Below are 16,052 nucleotides of genomic sequence, written 5' to 3'. Positions count from 1 at the left end.
CATTTCCTAATACATTTACTTACTTTAGCTGGCTCAAAGGTGATAATGATTTGTATACTTACTGCATGATCTGAAGCAATTCAAGATCCCTGATGATTCTTTACACTCAGTCAAGAGTTGGGAGCAAAATAATCAGACTACTGCAAGATCATCATATTTGTGTGAGCAAAGTCCTCATGATTTGTAATGTTGTTTTTAAAATTTCCCTTTACAGAGCCAGAAGCAAAGAAAAACTTAGCAAAAAATAAGCACTAATTAGTCTGGTCTTGAAAATATCATATTCTGTGCTGTCTGATGGCTGTGCTATATTAGGAACCTGGCAAGGGCTGCACTGGTATTACTGATAGTGCTGGTAAATAAACAGATATTTTAGTGTCCTCATGACCCATATAAGTTGAAAAAAGTTATTTTGATCAATGTATCAGTGGATTTGTGTGTAATCATTTTGCTGACTTGTGACTGATGAGATAGATTGTAGAACCACTTGTTCTTTCAGATGAATGTCAACAAGGGTTATGAGTTTTCATTATAAAGGCATGTTTAGGAGATTAGCAATATACAAACTAGTGTTCGTCTGCTGCCTTTCATGAAATAATACATAATCCTTTTTACCACACTTAAAGCTGGATATGAAGATGATTAATATTGTTAAACCATGCAGAGCGTTTCTCTCTACTAAGTAAACACCATGTTGAGTAAAAGCAAATTATAGTTTTCTAAGTATTTGCTTAGCATATATTCAATTGATATCTGTGATCAGTGTCAAACAAACAAAATAAATAAAATGTGTTTAAAGGTTGCTTTAAAAAAATATTCAGTACATGATCAAAATAGATGTAAATATTCTCAATTATATTAAAATATACTAAAGTACCAAACTCTCTTACCACATATCAACGCAGATGATACTTTGTATACATTCATTACATTTCCTTTTAAATTTACCATAATCTTTTGAGTACATAAATACTATGGAGCAGATTCTTAGCTCTCGTTCCTGTACACATGTAATGTGGCTATAGGTGGCCAGTTGGGATTTCCTCTGACAGAGGGAAATTCTCAACTGACATAAAGACAGCAGAACTCTCCTATGCCAAACTCCACTCCTCCTCCTAGTATTAGGGCATGATGGAGGTGGGGAGAGGTGGCTGTGAATGGGGTGGAGTGCTGCTCCCCTACAGCAATTCTTAGCTGGTGCATGGTTTTTAGGGTCCATAGCCAACTGCTTTTGGAAGTTACGGAGCAGTCTGGTCCTCATCCCATAAGTTTGTTATGGGAAAATCTGAATTGCACTGAACTCCAAAGTCTGCAAAGTTTTGCCTATGTTTGAGTTTACCCCTCTGCTTCTGTCACCTGCCACTCACTTGTTTCTGTGTTGATGGTGGTGATGATTTTTCTCCAAATTTTATTAAAATTTTGGGGGGAGGTTAGATCAACGGGGTATCACTCGGGCCTGTCTGCTCTGATTCCCATTTGAATTTTCCTTTAAACTTGCACCTCTGTCTATTGAGCATGCGGGCTTTACTGTCAGTACCTAAAAACTTTGCCTACATGTAGAGGCAATGCCTAAGTTTTAATTACGGTATTATAGGTTTTCTAATCAATAACATATATGGAAATGATTGATAGAAAATAGTACTACAATGTTTAAGTAGTTTTATAAGCAAGGAAACAAAATTAGAGCATATAAATGGTAAAAAGTAAAATGCTAGACTAGATGGACCGTGGGTCTGATCCAGTATGGCAATTCCTTTCCCCCTAAATCCAAACATTAAACTGAGTTGCAGTTTGTGGTGTTAACTGCTAAATTACATTTTTTAAGTATGGCTGTATCCTACCACTGTCATCCGTCTGTAGTGATTGCTGCCCTTCATGCTTCGTCATAGCCTTCTTTAACCTATGGCAAACAGGTCTCTGTGGTGCTTTGGTGCTAAACTCTCTGTGAAGCCTTCAAATACATTTAAAAATAGGGCCTTACATATTCTCTACACCAGACCTCCTATTTCAGTCTGTTTCTGTGCTCTAAAAGACAGCCCTACTTAGGTTTACATTTGGTTCCTATTGGGAAGATTTTCTACAGCCACAGAAAATGTAGTGGTCTCAGTCCTTTATTTTTAGTTTCCTTTTTCAGAGTCTGCCCAGACAGTTGTGATAAATCTCAGCATCCCCTTTTGAGGATGAGTATAGGATTATATAGAAACTCAGAATTAATGACTTGGATTACGTGCTATTAATATTCCCAAATTTAAGTTTTTATGTTAAATTTCCATTCTGTTTATATTTTAATTCCTGTTTTGGCAACTACATATATGATATTTGTTTTTAATAAGTAGGACTGGTCAAACATTTCAGAAGAAATGTTTTCCCATTGGAAAATGAGATTTTTTTTTTTAATTGAAATTTCTATTGGGAAAATCTAATTGAAATGCGTTGCATTGGGTCAGCCTGTAATTAAATGCTTGTTTCTGGTCTGGTCAATGTTAATCTCTCCATCTGTCTGAGCTACCATGGTGTTTCATGAAAGTTGTGGTTCTTTGTTCCACGATGCCCCCATTCTTCCCTATGGACCCTGCTCCATGGGCAACCCAGATCTCCCAGAATGCAATTTCTCTGTCTTTTTGGTTGAGTATCCTGTGTCTCAGGCAAAACATTTCAATTTAGGAATGTCAGAAAGTGTTGTTACAAATTAAAAATTTGGAAAGAAAACATTTTGATATTTCTGAATCTGAAATGTTTTGATCTTTTTGTTCTGCAATTTTATTTTTTAGATATTTCAAATATTTATCCGTACAAGGTGGGTGTGGTAATATCTTTTATTGTACCAACTTCTGTTGGTGAGAGAGTAGGGTGACCAGATATCCTGATTTTGTAGAGACGGTCCCAATATTCAAGGCTTTGTCTTATATAGGCATCATTTACCCCCCACCCGTCTCGATTTTTCACACTTGCTTTCTGGTCACAGTCTGACAGAGACAAGTTTTCAAGCTACCCAGAGCTCTTCTTCCGGTCTGGGAAGGTACTAAGAGTAGAATTTATTAAATTTACTAATATCCTGGGACCGACGTGGCTACAACAGCTCTGCATACGGCAATGTGAGTAATGCTATCAATTATGTCCCAGTTCATATAAGGCTCAATCCTGTGAAGTATCAAGCATGCTTAACTTGTGGGATTGTACCAATAGAGAACATTTACTTTCATCCTCTAAGGGTCATGTATTTTAGGTAATACTTCGGGATACATCTTGATCTTGTATTAATACAATACTTTTGTGACGCTCAATGTCCTGACCTCCAAACTCCTCTCAAATTACTTCATAACCACATTACAGTTATATACAAATAGTTGAGAAACAAACACATACAGAACATAAGAGGATTAATCTTTGGTTTGTTTGCTGTGCTAATGAGTCTATCTTTCAGACAGAGGTTTTTTTTCTTAATTTGGATGTGTGTGTACTACTTATCAGGAGGGACAGACAGAGTAAAATGGGATTCCACATTCTTTTATCACCTTAAGCATATTGCCTCACCCTTTATTGTCAACAATTTCATTAAGATAAACCTAAATGCTGTGTTGCAGACCAATAACGCTTCTGACTAAGTTGATCCGGTGATAACTGCAGCCTACTATATGTCCAGAAGCTTTATGGGTAGAAGACTGTGGGGGTGTTCTAGGTTAATTCATTTGTAGTCTCTTCTCTATGACACAGTTGCTAGTATACATCTTTCAGGTTTTATAAAGTCTACAAGGCCTGAAATAACACACATTCTAGGCTGAAATCCTGCCTCCATTGAAATGGGTGGTAAAACTTCCAGTGGGTTCAGATGGGCCAGGATTTCACTCTGGATCTTCTGACAGCATTTCAGTTCCTAGATGGTCAGAGTGCCATTATTTTTGACTCCCATAAATTGATCCTTGAGGCATTTAGTTTGTGAAAAACATAAACAGCAAGACATTTTGATTTGTGCATTTTTGGAATCCAAAAGCGCACAGCTCAGTTCTTTGCTTACAAAGATGCCAGGAAGAGCCAGTAAATGTACACAGTCTTCACACACTGTTAAATGTGGAAGTTAAATAAAAGGAATGAATTTAGCCTTTACAGAATTGTCTCATTGATAGTTATTTTGAATTGTTATTTTTATCCAGAGCCCTTCATGTATCATTTCCGTTTAAATGTTGTGACTGAAATGGCACTTTGTTTTGTTCTGAGATGCATAGCATTAGTAGCTATGTGCCAATGCAACAAGTGCATGGCTGAGTTGACTTGGCTATAATCTGATTGCAGAGTTAGGTTGCAAGGATAAACTAAGTTTTTTGGTCCTTGGGTGTTGACAGCCCGTGTACAATTTGATGATCCCTGGTATATCCCAGGCTTTCTCTGCTGTCTCATATTAAAACATATTTGGAACATCAGTATGAGATTAATGGATGTCATGTTTGATTATTTTGTTTGATACATGTTTAGGATTTGGTTTTGCTATGTACAAGTAAGTTTAATCTAAATTTTTTTGGTATGATAAATAACTGTAAGGTCTTTGATGGGAACAGATGGCCCTGTTGGTGTGTCTGAAAAATCAGCTGAGTATATAGAGCAACAGAAGTAGGTCCAGTGCCTCCTGTATATGAAGATATATGGAAGTGAGTAAGGCTACATCTATACTGCAATAAAAAAAAATCCTTGGCACTCAGTCTCAGATCCCGGGTGAATTGGCTCCGGCTAGGGCTTCTGGGGTAAAAATAACAATGTAGACATTCGGGCTGAGGTGGGAGCCTGGGTTCTGAGACCCACCCCGCTTTGCAGGTTCTCAGAGCTTGGGTTCCCATTTGAGCCTGAACATCTACACTTCAATTGTAGCCCTACAGCTCAAGCCCTGCATGCTTCAGTCAGCTGAACTGGGTCTTTATTGCAGCGCAGGCACACCCTAAAAGAGTACTTTTGTAAAATAGCCAACATAGAAAATAATCGGAGAACAGGGCAATTGGAGAATTAAGAATCTTGATGGTAAGGGACAAAAATTATGCTGTTTGAACAAAATGAGTCAGATCAGTTGCTTCACATACTTGGATTTTGCTCCGGTTGTATTTTAGTGCTGGTAAAAGACAATTCTGAATAAAAAATGCTGGGAGTTTAAAGCCAGTATTTTCATATTCTTACTGATATTTTAAATATATGAAATGTAATACATGTAAGGAAAAAAAAGTTAAAGGGTTGGATTTCAAAATGCAAGGTTAAGGAATGACTAGCAGTTCTGAAATTCCTGCTCTTCCATCCTCATGAAGATATGACAAGTAGTACTTTAGGGTTACTTTTTCCAGCATTTTGCAAACAAAATTTCCTCTCTCCCATTTTAAAAAAAACTATATACTCTATACAATTCTCCATTATCTTCCTCCATTGTTCTGATGACAAGTAGGGCCGGGAACAGACAGCTAGCATAATTTAGCTAAAAGTCTTCTCCCTGAAGTCCGAGGATGTCCTTCTGCTTGTAGCTGCTCCTTGCCTCTAAGACTTATGAATGCACCAAAGGCTCTTCCAAAACTGCTCTTTGCATTTAGTGATATAATGTGCAAGTGGAAGTATTGGACCTGCTCAAATTCTTCCATAGGTAGAACAGCAACTTAATGGGAAATCACAAACAAAAAAACCTAACCCTCCGCACCTCCACCCCTCACGGCAACCACAGAAAACCTTACTACATCATGTTTGGGGAAGTAAGGAGCACTTGATGAGCTATTAAGTATCTGACTATGGTAGTGTATCAATTTCATGTGGCTTTTGCTCCTTCCAGGTATTCTTTTGGACTTGTATTAATGCAGTTCTCCCACTGCAGGATATGAATAACTTCCTCTGACTAAACTGGTCTCCTGTGGGGGAGAAATTGGTGTCCATTTTGATAGTTTTTATAACTCTATTGGACTATATTAATAAATGTTGAGGTTTAAGCCTTTTTAGAGAGAAATTGCTTAATATACCATTTTTCTTTGTATGCTTAATTCATGTTTAGTTTCACTCATTTCTGACTGAGCGGGTTTTGTGGCTCACATATGCTCTCATGTGAATGGCTCTAGAATGGCTAACCTGTCCTTGTGTGCATTTGTACACCAAGGAACATAACATAAAAATACTATGTCAGCCTTATTTTCAAATGTATTTTGCTACTTACCAGGCTTTTGCTCTCAGTCAGAATTCAAAGTAAACAGGAGCTGGGAGGGAGCTGATCATTTGCACTTTCCCCCACGAGAGCTCAAAACCAGTCACTTTCCTGAAGTTGAATAAATAAATGCCAATGTTGTCATTTTCACTTGAACCAAAAGGAAAATTGTGCAGAGATTGAAAAGATGAAACTAATAAGGATATTTAAACTTTAAAACAAAAGGGGAAGCATTAAAATGAAAGAATTATTCATCTGTCTGTATACTGTATCTGCAGTGCTCATATCTACTTTGCTTTATAACACCTGTGCTCTTCTCTTTAGTTCTGACCTACATTACAGCATTAGATAAATCCTCCCAGTGCACGCAGTTTTCTCTCACTTTGAGCCCTGCCTCCAGTTCATCTAAAAAAAAAAAAAAAGTTCCCACATCTCCCCCTCCCATTCACAACTGCAGAACGTCCCTGTGGAAACTACAGCAATTCTTACTTGGGAACATAGCATGAAAGTGTGTATGTATTTTTAGCTGTTCCCAGTGCAAATAAGTATGAGTTTCTTTGTGAACAAGTAGGCAGTGTGATTAACTATTATTCTTTTAATCTTTCTTGCCCACCTTGTTTCTCTCTGACGGAAACAAGAGCCTGCAACTTCCAACCACAGACCACTTAGTGGTCTGTGGAATGCAATTTGGTAACTGCTGATTTAAATAAATTCTAGCCTCTCCACTGAGTGGAGGTAGTTTTTGGTATTGTCATAAAATTCACAAAGATTACCTGTGGTCATATGCATCCAGTGTGAAAATTAGGTGGAATTTTAGTGTCAGATGTGCATTAACAGTAGGGTAGCAAGCTGAAGTAGGTCATCAAGATGGCTATTTCAGAAATACTCAGAATTGCCAACCCAAGTGTTAATATACCATGAGTCAGACCTCAATAGATCATGAGAGAGGCTTAAAAATCATTAGATTTTTAAAATAATTCTTTTAGAGTTCTTTTTATTTAGGCTCTGGATTTTGAGTATTTGGGACCCGCTCAGGTGACATTTTCAAATTTTTCTTCACCATCGTGGAGGCTAGAACTTTTTCTTTTAAATAAAATATGAGATGCTGACAAATGCTTGACTTCAGGACCTGATAAGTTAAGAAAAATGCCAAATATTGTAAAATTCACCAATTTGTGAGTTGGCAACACTGAATACTTACTGTTCTTTGGTGAGGAAAGAGTTTGAATTTGCTTTTGGGCCCGCTGAGGCAAAAGAGTTACATTACAATAATAACATGGATCCAAGAACATAAAGTCATTCAATGCTGAACTGTTATGGATTGTCATTATTGCCTTTGTGCACAGCATTATGTCCGCTGAGAAGAAAAATGTTTTATTTTTTTAAAACATATCTTTATTCAGGGCTGATCCTACAAATAAAGCTAAGGTTATTTTGAGATTTCTGGTACAGTCTGGACACAGATGCACTCAGTCACATTCCTCTCTTTTATTAACCAGCATTAATTATGTAGTACCTTGAGTAATTCACCTTCAGAAGGAAGTTAATGTTAAATAATTAACTAAAACAACTCTGCTGTTTACACGTAGTAGATTAGTTATAGGTTTGGTTAAGGAGTAGAGATATACAGTAGTTAAATGTGACTCAGTCAGGCATTTATTTGTCCTCCACATCCTCTTCCTCTCTATATTTCAAGACACCTGATTTTTGGGTTCTTTGAAGGGTTCTCCCCTCCCACCCTCTGTCACAATCCATTTTGATTCGTTCATTGGCTCCATTTTTCATCTTTGTATAACTTTCTCTCTGGATAATCATCTTTTCCTGTGGGGTCACTTATTGCCAATGTCTATGTTGATGGTTCCCAATTGTGTCTCCATATTGAATATATTCCTCCTTTGTCCATTCTAGCATCTCTGCTAGTCTCTTTCCCCTTGGATTTTGTGCAACTACCTCAATTTCATTTTCCTCTGCACCATTTTAGTAATCTTGATATCTGGGCTCGCAATATTGGTCTTATCTTTGACCCCCTTTGCATCCAGATGTTTTCCAAATCCTTACTTAGCATCTGCAGAAATTGACCTTTCCTGTGCATCCCCACTGCCAAGACATTAGTCCCACACTTTGTTTTTTGTCTGCTTGCGACTTACTCCCCCTTTTTGCACATTAAGTTCAAACTATTCTTTCTCCCTATATTTTCCCTGCTTTCATCTCTCTCTGGTGTTCCTGTGTGTTCTTCTACTCTGTACTCTCTGACCACACACCCAAATTAGTGTTTTCTTTCATACTACCCATATGCCTGGAAGAGACTCTCAATTAAAGTAAACAATGATCCCTCCCTTTTGTCCTTCAAAAACTTCTAAAACTCCATCTGTTTCTGAGAAACATTTACATTATGACTATACACCACTTAGTGTTCTGTATTGTATTGTGCTCTTTATTGTTCTGTGTTGTATAGACTAAAGCCATTAAGAAAATACATTTCAAGGACCAAACATTAGAAAAATGTGTTTAGATTTACATGGGTTTAGAAGTGTCTTAACTCCTTCGCTGCAGTCAATCACTTCATGTGTCAGTGGTTTACATTTGAACGGACATTCTGTAGAATGGCAAATCAGGTGCTACTTGGTAGGTCTGCCCATGCTTGAGTATGTTTCGTGGAAATACTTTGTTTTCACTTCAGAAACTAGAGCTTCCAGACTTTTCAAGGACATTTCTTCTGCTGCTCTTTCTTCTTTCAGAAAGTTAACACAACAGGAAATTCTCATATGTATGAACATCGTGAACCCACTTGTGGCTTCTTGTGAGGTCTCCTTTTACCCTATAATTATGAAAAAGAAAACAAAAGCCTTGTGTAGTTTACAAGTGTATGTGTCATATGGTAATGGAGTCTGGAGTTGAATTGGAAATTAACCCGTACTGAGTGCAGAGAAGCACTCTCTCTCTCTTTCTTTTTTTTTTCTTTTTTTTTTTTTTTTAAATTGACAAGCTAATGGTAGCATGGTTTCTAATAACATTTATTTGCCAGGATTTGATTCTCACACCATACAAGTAGTTGTAGAAGATGGAACTTAGTATCCCACCATTCCATTATTTTTTGTCATTCAATTCAAATTGGCTAAGAACTTTTTCAATATGCTTTTATTTAAAATACAGAACTGTATATTTCATGTAAAATGTTTTTCACATAATTCTGGAATTCACTTTTCTCACGCTTCTGTAATACTTAAGATGCAGACAAGTGGACAAATTGGCAGAAAATGACACAAGTAAAACTGGTACCACCTTTAAAAATTCACAACGCAGTGTTTTGTGGAAGTAAGCTTTGTAGCTAGGGAAAATATATTGGAATACAATTTTTTTTCACTGCTTCAGGATCATTATTGGGTGCTCTTCCTTAAAGACTGATAAGTTTTTTTAGGTGGATGCAGTTATAGGAGAAAAAGGGAGAAATTGCTCACCTCCTAAGAAAAATTTTGGGATTCATTTTGTGTGCGCTGATTAAAAAAGTTGTAAAATATTTTTTGTAAATTAAAGGAGCAGTTCATTGCCTTACTGAAGTAAAACTATTGCTTGAAAGTGAATGAAAGCCTGTCTTATTTTAATAAAATAAAGTTTTTTATTTACATGGACAGCACCTAGAGGCACTAGTTGAGTTTGGTGTTCTGTTTTGCTCAAAGCTGTACATAATACAGTAAGAAAGAGTCCCTTATCCCAAAGGATTTACAATTGAAGACCCATTCTTACAATTACTTATGCATGTGCTTGATTTTACACACTGTGAACAGTCCCAATTACTTGAACGGATTGGAGCCTAAACAGGCAGGACAGACAAAAGGTGGGAAAAAGGAAATATTATTATCTCCACTTTACAGGTGGGGAACTGAAGCACAGAGTGATTATGTGACTTCCCAATGTGATGTAAGATGTATGTGGCAGAGCCAGGAGTTTAATCTAGTTTTTTTTAGTCCCGGTCCAGTGTCTTAATCAGAAAACCAACCTTGCTTATTTGAATTCTAAACACAATCTTAAAAGAAATCCATCACATTGTTGCTAAGAAAACATTTATCTTTCTCTTTCCATGTGATTGCACCAAAATATAATGAATGTGCTGCCTGCCCAGACTATCCTTTCTGCTGTGCAGCTGTTCAAATGCGTTTTCATTATAAAGGAGAAATAATTTCATGTCAGTTAACTAGTAAATGGCCTCTTCCCTGTGGCTGTGCACTTTCATATGAACGTCATAGATCTCACAATGACAGTGCACAGACAAAAGTATTTTTTTATTATTATTTGTGTTCTGACATTGTGCATAGCCTTGCTCCTACACATGAGATACTTCTACCCCAAAGTTCCCAAATTCTTGTTCTGACACAAACCAGCTGTTGATGGGTGCAAGACTGAAATGTTAGACATTGCTAGGAAAGATCATAACTGAAAGGCTTCACAGAAGAAAGGGTGTATTGAGGAGGGATTTTAAGGAAGTGAAGTCATTTGGGGTATGAGAAGAGGGAGAGACACTTTCAAGCATAAGGGACAGAAGGCATGAAGACTAGAGTGGACTAAGGAAACAAAGACGTCTTTTTTTTTTTTATTGCTGCAAGACTGGAAAGGCAGTGAAATAAAATGTTTGTGAAATGGAGTGCGACTAAAATAGTAAAAAAATGTATTGCATTTAACCCTGAAAGTGGTGATACAACTATACAGAGAATGAAAAATAAAAAAAGGGGGGAGGATGTTTGTTAATGAAATACTGGCCCTAGATATAGAAATAAATTATACTAAAATGTTGAGACTAAAGCAGATAAAGAAGAATATGTTAGAATTAAAATCATAAACTATTTGTTTTCCGCAAACATAACATGAACTGGGATAGCTTTATTTAAAGTAGCATTTACCATACTATAAATTTACAACTCCACACAGCATCTCTTCAAAATAAGAGGCATTTCTGAAGTATGAGTGAAGTACAAAGTCTCACATTGAAGTATAAAATGTCCTGTGAGATTTTATACTGTTTCTTGTCAGTGGTAAATCCCTTTGTGTGTTCTTTGTTTTTAAAAAAGAGACAGCTTACATATTTGTGTAGGTCCTCATTCTTCAAATAAGTCTTTTTTTTACCAAACACTGTGCAGAAAATGGAAATGAAACGGGCAATGCTTTGGCATACCTATCTTATTCCTGAAACTTGAATGATGTTTGTTAGTAAAAGATTTCTTTTGCATTTGTATTTTAGTGTATACTGTGATATACAAACTGAATTGTTTATTTACATTTGGATGGTTGATATTATGTTTTAATCTTTTTTGTTTCTTTTTGACAAATATAATTACATTTTTATAAAATTACTGTGAAGGCAAGCTTTTAAAAAAAGTTTTCCAGATACAATATAAAAGGAAAAAGTGTTTTTCACATTTTACCGTTTCCCATTTATAAACTGTAGGAACAAAGAACATCGCATTTTGTAGTGACAAGTCCAATCTTTGTGGTGCTGACACAGTGAAGTGTAGGAGAAATGGTTGGCTTAACAACACACAAGATTTACAATATTTGAATTTATCAGGGGGTAGCTGTTAGTCTGGATCTGTAAAAGTGGCAAAGAGTCTTGTGGTACCTTATAGACTAACAGACGTATTGGAGCATAAGCTTTCATGGGTGAATACCCACTTAAGCATCCGACAAAAAGACATGGGGCCTTGTGACTGATTCACCCACGAAAGCTTATGCTCCAATACATCTGTTAGTCTATAAGGTGCCACAGAAGATTTGAATGGAAATTGAAAATAAAGTAGTACCTACCTGAAACAATTTATCTTCTTATAGTAAATCCTATACACAAATAGGATTGCCAAATTCTAATTTGAATAATTATGTTTGCCCTAGTACCTAAATCTCTATGGCAGCTTTGGTAGGATATGATATTCTTCATTTGCTGCCTTTAAATGTTTGTAGTTTTTGTGTGTGCTGGTAAATGGTGTCATGTGTTCCACCCCAGAGGCAGTTGCATTTAAGTGGTGAATGAGTTAATTCTTAAATGTATAATTTGTAAAGCATACTGGGATTTTCTGAGATGAAAGGCTTTGTATAAAAAGTATTTTGTTTTATTTCTGTAATATAATGAAGCGGTAGGGAAGTAAGAGCAGCAAATACTTCTGTACTTCCTTAAACAAACAAAAATTATTGACATTTGTAAAACTTTACAACAGTAATCTGTGATTCCTATACAGGAAGGAAATGATTAAAAATGTTGTGCCTTTTCAGTAAAGTATGGTGTGTAGGGATGTGAAAATATATTGGGGGGGAAAAATGCTTCCCTTGAAATGAAATGATTATTTCAAAAGACATGGGGCCTTGTGACTGATCACAAGTTTATAAGAAACTATAAACCACTGGAGCTAGTGTTACATAAAATAAAATCACATAAACTAGGTCTTGTGGCTTTTATTCAATCACAAATTGTATTAAGCGAGTTTCAAAATTAACTGAAAGTTCTTGAATAAAACCTATGCCTACTTGACACCACTAGCAACTGTCGAATCTATTCCCTTTCCTGGTTTACATTACAGACTCTACCACAAATAAATAAGAATAATATAATGTGCTGGGTGCTTTCCAAACATATGAGATTGGACAGTGCTTACATAAACTAAAAATTTCTGTACATCATATGTTTCAGAGTAGCAGCCGTGTTAGTCTGTATTCGCAAAAAGAAAAGGAGTACGTGTGGCACCTTAGAGACTAACAAATTTATTAGAGCATAAGCTTTCGTGAGCTACAGCTCACTTCATCGGATGCATTTGGTGGAAAAAACAGAGGAGAGATTTATATACACACACACACAGAGAACATGAAACAATGGGTTTATCATACACACTGTAAGGAGAGTGATCACTTAAGATAAGCCATCACCAACAGCAGGGGGGGAAGGAGGAAAACCTTTCATGGTGACAAGCAGGTAGGCTAATTCCAGCAGTTAACAAGAATATCAGAGGAACAGTGGGGGGTGGGGTGGGAGGGAGAAATACCATGGGGAAATAGTTTTACTTTGTGTAATGACTCATCCATTCCCAGTCTCTATTCAAGCCTAAGTTAATTGTAACGAGAGACTGCTGAATTGGAATTAATTTGCAAACTGGATACAATTAACTTAGGCTTGAATAGAGACTGGGAATGGATGAGTCATTACTATGAACCTATCCTTGCAACAAAGCCCGTTGCCAACTCTGTCCACATATCTATTCAGGGGATACCATCATAGGGCCTAATCACATCAGCCACACTATCAGAGGCTCGTTCACCTGCGCATCTACCAATGTGATATATGCCATCATGTGCCAGCAATGCCCCTCTGCCATGTACATTGGCCAAACTGGACAGTCTCTACGTAAAAGAATGAATGGACACAAATCAGACGTCAAGAATTATAACATTCAAAAACCAGTTGGAGAACACTTCAATCTCTCTGGTCACTCGATCACAGACCTAAGAGTGGCTATACTTCAACAAAAAAGCTTCAAAAACAGACTCCAACGAGAGACTGCTGAATTGGAATTAATTTGCAGACTGGATACAATTAACTTAGGCTTGAATAGAGACTGGGAATGGATGAGTCATTACACAAAGTAAAACTATTTCCCCATGGTATTTCTCCCCCCACCCCACCCCCCACTGTTCCGCTGATATTCTTGTTAACTGCTGGAATTAGCCTACCTGCTTGTCACCATGAAAGGTTTTCCTCCTTCCCCCCCCTGCTGTTGGTGATGGCTTATCTTAAGTGATCACTCTCCTTACAGTGTGTATGATAAACCCATTGTTTCATGTTCTCTGTGTGTGTGTATATAAATCTCTCCTCTGTTTTTTCCACCAAATGCATCCGATGAAGTGAGCTGTAGCTCACGAAAGCTTATGCTCTAATAAATTTGTTAGTCTCTAAGGTGCCACACGTACTCCTTTTCTTTTTGTACATCATATATAACTTTTGTTGCATAATTTTTTTCATATGCAATACATTTTCAAATGAGACTTTTTTCCCTGTTTCACTAGGTACATTGTAATAGGGTGTGTTTGAAGTGGTTTGTTCAAATAGTGGTAAATTAACTGAAAATATTTTGTATTTTTCATTAGAAGTACAGCTGATCTGTAACAAGCAGCTGATTGTTTTATGAAACTCATGCTATATACACACTGAAGTGGGACTCTAGATAGCTAATTCAGGGATATAAAATGAGAATAAAATAGTCAAATGTAAATAACTGTATATTAGTAATGTTTTTCTATTGTAGTTCTGGTTATTTTTGTTAAAATGTCAGATCTAAAAGTATTTTTATACTTTAAAAAAAATTCTATTGGAAGGCACACATCTGTCTAGTTCGATCTCTCCTCTGTATCAGCACTGATCATGGAATCAATGCTCATCTGCCATGAGTTCAAAATAGACGTGTTGTTAAGCTATATATCTGCTATTTGTCTTCTCTGTCCTTCCAAATGCTTGATGAAAAGCAATTGGTAGATGTTACAAAGTTCTAGAGAGATTGTTAGCCTAGTGCACAGGAGACCTGAAATTATGAATGAGGTTGGAATTCCCTCAGTGCCCTAGCATATGGAGGTGAGTTGGCCCAGGGATAATGTATTAGGGTTTCCAGCAGGAGATAAAGGAATTGCATTGATCTTAAGCACCTTTACCAGCTGACTCAAGGAGTGTCCTTATTTACAATGTGGGATGATCAGATGGTAGAAAGAAAGAATCATGATGATAACTATTTGAGCTATCATGCAGTTTGTGTATCAATGAGAGCAGCAGAAAAGTCATGGCACAAAATGAAGAAATGGACACTGCTCGCATGTACACTGGAGAGCTTCGTGCCAGTAAAAGTAATTCTATTAGTAGAAACTCATAATAGTGAAGTGCAAGATAACATTATATGCCAGCCACTAACTTTTATGGTGCTTATTTGTTTTCAAGAATTACTGTAGCACCTAATGATGTCTGGCTTCAGAGAGAGACTTGCTTGTTCGGTACTGTTGGTGAATTTGTGAATGGTATTGGCTATATCATGGATTTGTAACCAAACCATATGGATTTAAACTCCTGGATTTGTAACCAAACCATATGACCTGCAGTAATTGTTATAAGTAAAATATCAAAGCAGGAAATTAATCAGCATTTTCTTTCCCCAAAGTAAAGTTACTCTCAACCCATAGATACTACAGAGCAGGAAAATCTCAGCCAGATACATATAAAAATATAGATGTAGCTCTCTGACAAAGCAATTTTCAAAGTTGAGATAAATTTCTGTACATTGCAGTGTGTAATTTCAGTCTGGACATCTGGATTGCTGTTTAACTAAGGCTGTTAGAAAACTGTGGACTGCAATTTTGTTGCGGAAATCACAACTTTTGATATACATCATAACTTTTTATAGTTGCCACAAATTTGAGTGAGTAGTGTTGTGACCTGGTGCGCAAGGTCATAACACCATTCAAATTTGGCTCACCCGCCCCTCTGTCATTGCTTGCCTTTGAGAACCAAGCAGGACATGTGGCATTTCTTCTGTGCTGCTGCCCTGCTTTGGAAGGTAGGCTGTGTGCCTTGAACCGCAACTTTAACAAACCATTGCCACAAACTCTTGAACCAAAACATCACATCTTTCTTAAGCGTTATCTTTAATTTGATTACAAAGGCCTTGTTTTCCCTAGAAAAAAGGGTGTGTCCCTAACTCAGGGACTACTACTAAGGGAGTATTTTCCCCAAAATGTTTGGTGGTTTTCAGGCAAAATAACATTTAAAAAAAGAAAGGAGAGTGAAGGTTTAACACTTCATGTAGTTCTCCAGTGATGTACTCAAAATTAGTTTTTCCTCAGGGCCAGTTTCTACTCAGCCAGCTGGGTTCTTACAGAAGGT

At 36.9% G+C, this 16,052-nt stretch overlaps 1 protein-coding gene across 3 annotated transcripts in view; it reads left to right on the top strand.

Annotated features, from left to right (window-relative positions):
• SPIRE1 (spire type actin nucleation factor 1) overlaps nt 1-16,052 on the top strand; it is a 169,427-nt gene that overhangs the window by 23,229 nt on the left and 130,146 nt on the right. The gene's annotated exons all lie outside the window — the stretch shown is intronic.

Source organism: Dermochelys coriacea, chromosome 2, assembly GCF_009764565.3.
Source record: "Dermochelys coriacea isolate rDerCor1 chromosome 2, rDerCor1.pri.v4, whole genome shotgun sequence".
In the NCBI taxonomy this organism is placed as follows: Eukaryota; Metazoa; Chordata; order Testudines; family Dermochelyidae; genus Dermochelys; species Dermochelys coriacea.
This window is presented reverse-complemented; position numbering and strand designations above follow the sequence as displayed.